Below are 8923 nucleotides of genomic sequence, written 5' to 3' on the forward strand. Positions count from 1 at the left end.
TGCTTCTCACTAACTTCACATTCTTCAATCACATCCTCGCTATTCTCAATCTGGCTTTTAGTATACTTGTCAGATAACTTCACATTCTTCCAATTAGGTTTTTATGAATCCTCGCTATTGAAGCTAACAATAGGTAACATGTCATTTTCTTCTTCCTCAAAGATAATATCAGAACCATTCACTACATCATCAAGTAAAATATTTATAAATTCCATGGCACATCGTGTACATTTGTTGTACATGCGGTAGTCCTTACTATTTGTGGAATAACTAAAAAATATACCTTCATTGGATTTGGAATTCCAATTTGTCCTGGTGTCTCTGTCTACCAAGATATACAACCTGTTGCCGAAAATATGAAAATATTTAACATTAGGTTTCCTCCCTCTCTATATTTTATAATTTGTGTTGGAGGAACCAAGACATAGAGCTACTGGGTTATGGATGTGACATGCAGTATTTAAAACTTCAGCCTACTATTTAAGGTTCCATATAGTTGAAAGAAGAAAGGTATTTTACGATCTCTTTTTCCACAACGGTGACATATCAATGTTTGTTTAAACTGACATTTTGTCTTCTGTTTATACTGTTAGAAGATGTTTCAAGTAAGCCATATGATTCAGGGAGTTGAGCTCTTACAAACTCAATTTCCTGTTTCCCTTTGAGTTTGGATGGTTGATTAACCCTGATACCCCTTTTCGAGAACCCAAGCCCTTCATTGTCACTAGTTGGTTTTCCTTTTGACAAAATTTGTCTAGCGTTTCAGTGCATGAATTCAACATTCTAACTAACTTGCACCTGAAGTCTTTCTCTACTTTAAAAAGATTTAATTCATGTTTTAATTTTGCAATTGTAGACATAAGTCTATGATTATAATCCATCAGAGATTCAATTTTCTCTTTTTGAACATCAAGAACCTTCAAGTCATCTTGCCACTTGCTGAATAGAGTTTGATAAGATGGATCAGATGACGTAGGATTACTCTCGTTATTTCCACTTCCCATGAGCACATCAAACTCAAGATTTCAAAAGATGAAGTCTCAAAAGAGATGATACTAACAAGTGCCTAGACATCAACTTCAGAGTCACTACTGCTATCAAAATCATCTTTAGACCAGGTCAAGACATAACTCCTATTTTGCCTTTTTAGAAAATTCGAACATTCAACTTGAAAGTGATCGAAACCTTCACAATCCTAGCATTTGAAAGACTTCTCCTTGTTTTGATAGCTCCCTTCATACATTTTAGGATTTAGACTGTCTAGGAGGAAGGTTTCCTCCTTATCTGGTGCTCCAAGTGCTTGAATTTCATGTCTTCTTCTCAAATCGTTTGAGAACACGATTGAATTGATTGGCTAGGAAGGATATAGAATCAACAAGAGACTCATCAGTCTCCCTATTCAGATCATCAGGCTCCTATTCAACTGAGGACTGCAAAGTCACTCCTGTATTCCATTTTTCTAGTTTTCCTTCCATGGGCATTTCAAAGGTTAGAGGTGAGCCAAATAATTCATCAACTTTTATGTTAAAGATTTTTTGAGCTTCTTTAATAGTAGTTACTTTCATATCAAATTTCATAGGTAAAGACCTCAGCACTTTCCTAACGAGTTTTTCTTTAGAGATTTTCTCTCCTAGGGCAAATAACTCACTGGCAATATCTAGTAATTGAACGTTAAATTCAAAAACCAATTCATCATCCTGCATTTTGAGATGTTCAAACTTTGATATCAAAAGTTGTAGTCTTGACAGCGTGACTTTCAAAGTTCCCTCATGAGCAACGGACAAGAGATCCCAAGCTTCTTTAGCCGAAGTGCAAGTTTTAATCAAACAGAATATGTTGCAATCCACATGAATAAATATAGCGTTTAAAGCATTAGAATTCCCCGATTAGGTTTCATCTTTAGTTTCTTGAATCTCGGGTTTCAAAATTTCTTTATCATCAACATTCTTCATTGTTGGAGGAGAGCATCCTGTTACAATGACTTTCCATGTTTTACTATCAATTGACTTTAAGAAACTAATCATCTTGGCTTTGCAGTAAGAGTAATTTGTTCCATCAAGAACAGGAGGACACACAGTGGAACCACCTTTCTTAATACCTTCCATGGTCAAAGCACTTAAGATAAAGGTGATTGATAACGGGCAGGAATACACGTTATTACAACGCAAATAAGTAAAACAATAAGGGAATGCGACAGTAAAAATATTCAAAATCATGTCCAAAAGCGTTAAACTAAGAATATTGCAATCGCATGTGCTCATCGCATAAAAGCAGCTAATTTACTTATTTTATGCAGGAAAAATGTGTTGGCGCAAAGTAAATTGCGATCCAAAGAATTCAGCGCCAGAGCGCATTAGAAGATTACGACCGCAAAGTCATGCGATCGTATGCGCTCGCAAAAATTTGCTCAAGAAAGTGGCCGCATAAGACGGCGCATCAAGGTGAAAGCATAATAAATCATGATGGATGGAAAAGCTGACAATGGTCGAATCTGAATTTAGTTGACAAGCCGTTAACGACACACTATAGCAGGTACATTCAACGTTTCGGTGACCATTATTAGGTGCATCAAACAGAAGAATTAATGACCGCCCATCATTGCAATCATTTGAGAGAAAAGCTTCTTCACCTTGAGCTCTATAAATACCGAAGGCCACCATCGTTAAAGAAGTTCGAATTCTACACAGTTCGCTATATACATAGAAGATAGAATATACAATTAGTTAGCCGTAGTCTGTAGTTGTTCATATACTTAGAGGCGGAGGCGAGCGAAGAGAAGAAGACGCCGGGAGATCATTCCTGGTTAGCTCAGAAGACTGCCAGGAAGCGCTGAAAAAGGAGAGAGGGTCAACACTTGCGAAAGCAAGGATATTCTCTGGACAAAGTAAAGTAAAAGGCAGTGTTAAAGCCTCGAGAAGCAAGACATTGCTACAGGGCTTCTTATCCCTACTTTCAATTGTTGTTTTGTATTTTGCCTTTATTTATAAAATGGAATTTGCATCTCAACATCCGTTTAATCTCTTCCCATTTCGTATGAGTAGCTAAATTTCTAAATGGGTTGAGAAGCACTTAGCTAGCATGACCTAAGATCTTCACTTTTGAAAGAATGTTTAGAAGAAGACAACGAAATTTCGGAACGGCAGTACATATTACACTAATAGTAACTTTTTGATTTCCTTTGCAGCTTTCAATCTCTGTGCACTACCTCTCTTTCAGTAAGGGAAGAAGCGAGTGTCGTATGAGCGAAGAACAAGTTCCTGAGCCCAATTATGACCCAGAGATTGAAAGAACGTTCAGAAGAAGATAGTGAGACAACCGCCAACAACAACAAGAGGGAAATCCCAACATGACAGAACAACCGGAAGACAGAGCAGCAAATAGAAAGAATATCATGGCAAACCCCATTCTCCTTGTGAACGACCGTAATAGACAAATCCGAGACTATGCGTTGCCTAACTTCTATGATTTCTCACCAAGAATCATGAGGCCAAACCTGGATGGATCGAGGTTTGAGATGAAGTCGGTTATGTTGCAGATGATTCAGACGGCCGAACAGTTTGGTGGTAGGCGTGGCGAGGATCCGCACGCTAATGTCCAGAGTTTTATTGAAATCTGCAATACTTTTGTGTTCCCAAACATCTCAGCTGAGAAAGTTTGACTAACATTGTTTCCATTTTCAATTATGCGACAAGCAAGGAAATGGGCCTATTTCCTTGAACCAGAGGAGATTACGTCTTGGAAACAAGTAGTAAAGAAGTTCATGAAGAAATACTTCCCCTCGACAGAGAACGCAAGAAGGCAGAAGTTGATTGGTGCGAGATTGTCCGCACAATGGCTTACCCGATTGCCTCCAAAAGGAAATATTTTATCACGATTTGAACCCTGCATCGTAGACGGCTGCCAATGCGGTACCAGCTAGAGGTATGCTTGAAAAACGTATGATGAGGCTAAAAATATTCTTGATCGCATTTTGAAGAATCACGAAGACTGAAGGGAAAGCGATTAACGACTTAGAATTAAAGATGGTGATGCAAGCCATGGGACCATCGCATCCCTACAAAATCCAATGAATGCGATGATGAATCTGATACAAGGCATCATAATCAATAGCCGAGAACACAAAGAGGGCAAGCCAACGCAATCGAGCAGACAAGCACAAGTTGTTCTAATTTTGGAGATTTGCATCCGATGGAAGAATGTTCGAGGAATTCGCAATCTATATATTTCATAAGAACAATCCTTTCTCCACCACTTACAACCCTGGTTGGAGAAACCACCCCAACTTCGCAGGGAAAAATCAACAACAAAATTATCAACTAATGGCGCAAAAAGAAGGGCCGCCAGGATTTTTCCCATAAACAAACTGTCAATCGCAAAATCAAGATAGCAGTTCACAGGCCCCGCACTCTTCATCTCTGGAGAGCCACTATTAAAGCAGTATATTGAGAATAATGAAATGGTGCTCCAGAATCAAGCGACTTCAATCCGCAATCTCGAAATTCAGATAGGACAGATTATGGGCGAGCTCAAAAGTAGATCACAAGGGGTGTTACCAAGCTCAACTGAGCTCCCTCGCAACCCAGGGAATATGGGAAAGGTGCAATGTTAAGTTGTGACGTTGCGAAGTGGAAAAACAGTAGCGGAAGAGAAGAAGGAGCCAAGCCAAACTAATCCAGTTGCGATGGAACCCCAGACCCTATTGACACGAGAGGAACCAGAAGAAAATGAGATGATGGAACTAGAAGTTTCGTCCACTTCTAAGCCTATGGAACAGGGAATCGTGAAAGTACAGTTGCCACCATTTCCTCAAAGACTTAGATAGAAGAAAAATGATGAAGTGCAGTATCATCACTTCATGGACATGTTAAAACAACTGCACATCAACGTCCCTTTCACTTAAGCGATTGAACAAATGCCAAGGTACGCTAAGATTTTGATGGACATGGTGATGAAGAAAAGGAGCACAGGGAAGTTTGCAACGGTGGCGTTAACGCAAAGGTCAAAAACCATTATTCCATCAAAAATGCGCGACCCCAGAAGTTTCACGATACCCTGCTCAATTGGCGGGATATATATAGAAGTGTTTTGCGATCTCGGGGCCAGTATCAACTTAATGCCCATTTCAATTTTTAAACAGTTGAATGTGGGGTAGCTGACGCCCAAGACAGTGACTCTCCAATTAGCGGATAGGTTCCTAGTTCATCCAGAGGGGAAGGTGAAGGATGTCCTAGTCTCAATTGACAAGTTTATTTTAGCGGCAGACTTCATCATTCTCAATTATGAAGGGGAAAAGGATGTACCCATCATATTGGGACGGCCATTTTTATCCACTGGTCGCGCTCAAATTGATGTGTACAAGGGAAAGATCATGCTGAGTGTGAATGGACAGAACCTTAAGACCTAACAGATTCCGACAATGAACCCAGTAGTAACGAAGAAGAAGAGTCTAAAGATGAAAATGAAGAGTGGATGCGACCACATCTGTAGCAACCTGCAATGCAATTATTGAAACGACAACCAAAGAAGAAAAAATGACGTTGAATGAAGAGATAAAAGAACAACAACCTTCCTTGGACCAACCACCAACTGTGGAATTAAAAACTTTGCAAAGCCACCTAAAGTATGTTTTCTTAGGGCAAAATGAAACTCTACCAGTAATAATTTCCTCTTGCTTCAAGAAGAACAAGAGCATGCACTACTGGGCATCCTGAACAAGTATATAAAAGCAATAGGCTAGCTAGCAGACATAAGAGGAATCAGCCCCCCATATTGCATGCACAAGATACGGCTCAAAGAAAACCACAAAGGGTCGATCGAACCTCAGCGTAGACTAAACCCTACGATGAAGGAAGTTATGAAAAAGGAGATATTCAAATGGTTGGATGCAGGCATTATTTATCCAATCGCCGGTAGCACGTGGGTCAGCCCCGTGCATTGTGTGCCCAAAAAAGGAGGAATGACGGTAGTTCTCAATGAAAATAAAGAATTAATACCAATGAGGACTATCACTGGCTGACAGATTTGCATGGACTACCGCAAACTCAATGCGGCGACGAAGAAGGATCATTTCCCCTTGCCTTTTATTGACCAGATGCTAGACTTCCTAGCAGAAAATGATTACTTCTGCTTTTTGGATGGGTATGCAGGCTACAACCAAATCAGGATTGCTCCTGAAAACCAAGAGAAAACTATATTCACCTGCCCCTATGGGATGTTTGCTTTTCGCCGTATGTCGTTCGGGTTATGCAGTGCGCCGAGCACGTTCCAGAGGTGTATGATGACCATCTTCTCTGAGTATCTTAAAGACAGTGGAAATTTTTATGGACGACTTCTTAGTTTACGGGCAAACATATGAAGTTTGTCTGAACAATTTGGAGAAGATACTACGGAGATATGAAGAGACAAATCTTGTGCTAAACTAGGAGAAGTGCCACTTCATGGTGAATGAAGGTAGTGCTTGGGCACAGAGTCTCCAAGGAAGGGTTGGAGGTCGATAAGGCGAAGATTGAGGCCATTTAAGAGCTCCACCACCAGTAAATGTAAAGGCTGTCAGGAGTTTCATGGGACATGCAGGATTTTATCGACGTTTTGTGAATGACTTTTCAAAGATTGCTCGACCATTGAGTGTGTTGCTGGAGGCCAAGAGAACGTTTGACTTTGATGAACAATGCCTTAACACAGTCAAAATACTGCAGAGCGCATTGATAACCGCACCTGTATTGATTGCACCTAACTAGACAGAGTCGTTTGAGTTGATGTGCGATGCTAGCGGTTATGCGATGGGGGTGGTGCTAGCGCAAAAGAAAAAACAATGCTACACCCCATCGCATATGCGAGTAGAACCTTGAACCCTGCCCAAATGAGTTACACTACCACTAAAAAATAACTTCTTGCGGGATCTTTGCACTGGAGAAATTTAGAGCTTACTTGCTGGGATCCAAAGTGATCGTTCACACCGACAACTCGGTAATCAAAGATTTAATGACAAAGAAAGATTTTAAGCCAAGGTTTATTCAATGGGTTCTCCTCCTTCAAGAATTCAACATGGAAATCATTAATCGCAAGAGAACAGAGAACCAGGTTGCGAACCACCTATCAAGATGAGAAAATCCGGAAGTCAACTGCAACCAGTTGGAGGTGAACGCAACCTTTCCAGATGAGCACCTGTTCAAAATTAAAGAGTTCCATCGGACGCAAATGTGGTCAATTATCTGGTCTCTCGAACAACTTTTCGGAGAATACAACAGCCCCACCAAAAAAGCGGCTGATACACGAATGGTAGAAATACCTATTCATTGTGATAGCCAAATCTTTTACAAAAGGGGGTCAGACAAGACTTTGCGTCTATGTGTACCAGAGACTGTTCACCGGCATATTATCCCATGCATCTGCGACACGTATGGCTGACATTTTGAGAGGCAACACAACAGCAAGGTGTTACACAAGTGGAATATTCTTTTGCCAAACTTTTATTTAAGGACGCGAGAGACTATTTAATGAAATTGTGACACGTGCAACGCACAGGAAACATTTCAATGGCAAGAATTGTGTCACACCCCGCCCCAAGGACACCTCTTGCGGAATACTCTGATACCAAGGTTCCATAATATAATAGCGGAATGCCTATATAGGCACCAAACACATTTATTAATTCAGAAATATAACATGTTTAGAGTCATTACAACACTAGATTCACAAGTCCCAAAGCCCAAAACCCTAGTCCCTATATGAACAACAGTAACATGTGGACAATAGTTATAGTAACCACCTAACAGACGGGTTACAATATCTTTATCCTTTAGTAGTAGAGCAGATGCAGAGTTTATCTTCTAAGGATTTCACCGCTACCTGTGGGTGGGGGGGGTAAGTGACTTAAGAAAGGTAATTGATTCTTATGCAAATTTTCAATAAAGAGTTCAAACTGAAATATAAGCTTCTACAATACTTGTACTGTAGTATAAACATTTTCCAAGCATAAAGCTTATAAAGCTATTTTAATCATAAAACAGTAAAACTGTTTCTCATTTGAGAATAACCCCACTATGGGTAAAAACAATCCCAACACCAACTGCTAGTCAAGAGAGAACCCTTTTTCTCAATCTCTTACTCTATCTACCTACATGCACATGGCCATACTAAGTACCGTCATACCTTAGGTACTTCTACTCAGATACCTTCTCAAATGTCCTTTTGTATCGAGCTACTAGGATACCTTATCAAATGCCCTTTAGTATCCGGTTGGTTTTGTACATTCTCAAACGTCCTTCAGTACCAATAGATACCTTCTCAAATGTCCTTCAGTATCTAGTTGGCTAGATACCTTCTTAAATGTCCTTCGGTATCGCGTTTTTAAGTAAAAGTAGTCATAAATGACTTTCTCTTTAAAGCATGTAAAGTATAACACATATAAAAACATGGCTTTAAAGATACTAACGCATGTTGGGTATATTTAACACATATAGATAGCTTTTCAACAAACTTCCCACACATGCATGCGTTTAAAACATAACTCATGGTTTGCTTGGAAATCACTTTATAAAACTAGCTGGCATGAGAATAATCTTCTTTAAAATATGCTTTCTATAAAACATTGTAATTCAAACATTTTAGTCAAAATTTTTTAGTCACTCACCTCAATCGCTTAGGAACTTTTCACTCTAGTAGTTCTTTTCTACCTCGGGCTCTCTTTTTCACCCCTAGAATTCAGATTCAACTTATTGCTCAGATTACTAATAGTTTAGACCTTATTTTGAGATACTTCCTTCTACAAACATATTCTAAATTGTCTCAAGAAGCTTACCCTAAAATTTGAGCTCATAAATTCTCATGGTTTGGCTGGAATCTCAAAATCTTCAAGACTGGCCCAAGCTTATACGACAGCCTGACCCTTCTATCTTCTTCTCAGTTTCCAGTCCTACCATGA

The sequence above is a fragment of the Benincasa hispida genome, chromosome 1 (genome assembly GCF_009727055.1).
Source record: "Benincasa hispida cultivar B227 chromosome 1, ASM972705v1, whole genome shotgun sequence".
In the NCBI taxonomy this organism is placed as follows: domain Eukaryota; kingdom Viridiplantae; phylum Streptophyta; class Magnoliopsida; order Cucurbitales; family Cucurbitaceae; genus Benincasa; species Benincasa hispida.